The sequence below is a fragment of the Globicephala melas genome, chromosome 17, assembly GCF_963455315.2.
Source record: "Globicephala melas chromosome 17, mGloMel1.2, whole genome shotgun sequence".
In the NCBI taxonomy this organism is placed as follows: Eukaryota; Metazoa; Chordata; class Mammalia; order Artiodactyla; family Delphinidae; genus Globicephala; species Globicephala melas.
This window is the reverse complement of record NC_083330.1, coordinates 20,356,843-20,358,352: the sequence shown is the minus strand read 5'-3', so window position 1 is coordinate 20,358,352 and position 1,510 is coordinate 20,356,843.

Genomic DNA, 1,510 nt, shown 5'->3' with positions numbered 1-1,510 from the left:
ATATTCACCCCATTTCATTAAAAAAAAAGTTTTTCTTTAATTACAAAAAGTAGTCATTTGTGGTGGGTTTTTGATATAAAATATTATTCATTTTAGCTTATAAAAACATTTTTAGGACTAATTGTCAAACTGACATTTCATATTTTATTACATAATTTCTATTTTAAAGCATGTAATATGAGATCCTTCACCCCTGTGTAATTTTGTGAAAGAGTGTGACCTTTGAAAAATAAATTATCCATGCATTTTTGGAAACCTGAGAAGTCTTTATCAATATCCTTCTAAATATTTTATATGTTTTCTCTAAAATCCCCACTTTTTTGTCAGAAAATTACTATAAAATCTCTATTTCGATAATGGCCCCTGAATTTGTTTTTTTTTTTTTTTTTTAATTGCTGTTGTAACAAATGATCACAAACTTAGTGGCCTAAACAACATACATAAGTCTATTATCTCACAGTTCTATAGATCAGAAGTCCAGGATGGGTCTCACCAGGGCAAAATCAAAGTGCTGGAACCAATGCCCTAGGGATACCAAGGGATGACTCTATGCAGTTGTAGAACTGATATTGATGCCAAAATTCAGCCTCAGAATACAGGTACAGAATTGAATCTTGGAGACAGAGTTTTGGGTGAAATAGAAAAGAATAGCTTTATTGCTTTGCCAGGCAAAGGGTACCACAGAGGTAATGCCCTCAAAACTGTGTCCCCACCTGGAGGTGGTAGTGAGCAGTTTTATAGTAATGGTTCAAAGAGGAGGGCGTGATCAGCTCATGGACATTCGTTTGGTGCTGAGGTAAGTGGGAGTTGGCATCATCAACCTTCTGGTTCCAAGCGGTCTGTGGTCTACTTGCTTGTGGGCAGCATACAGTTCACCTCTCCACCTGGTAGGGATTTCAGTATCTGCAAAACAGCTCAAAGATATTGTTATGTATATCCCTTGAGGGAGAACCAGGACCCTGCTCCAAGGCTGCACTATTGTTTCTTGACTGCTCTTCCCCTGTCTCTGCATCCCCTCCCTTCCCTGATTAGCAACTGTTTGAACCTGCTCTTTGGAACTCAGGGAGGGTCATGGATGCTGAATGAAGCCTATTTCCTTACACTCCAATAAAGATGTTAAAAAAAAGAATTCATAGCAACAAACCTGGAATCTCAAAAAAAAAAAGGAAAGAAAAGACAGGGGACACAGAAAGGCTTTTGCGCCCAGGAGCTCCAGAGGGTCCTGCTCGGTTTCAAGATCTCTGTTTCCTTACTGTCAGCAGGGGGGACCCGTTAGCTCCTAGAGAAAAACCTCTCTCCAATGCTTGCCTGTGGTCCCTGAACCAGCAGCAAAGTGTCAGGATCATTCTCACACTGCCACCTCTCACTCACTAAAGCCAGAAGAGGTTCTCAACTTTTAAGGCCACATGTGATTAGATTGACTGCACAGAGATAACCTAGAATAATTTTTCTGTCTTAAAATCCTTACGCTCAATCACTTCTGTAAAATCCCTTTTGCCTTGTAGGGTAA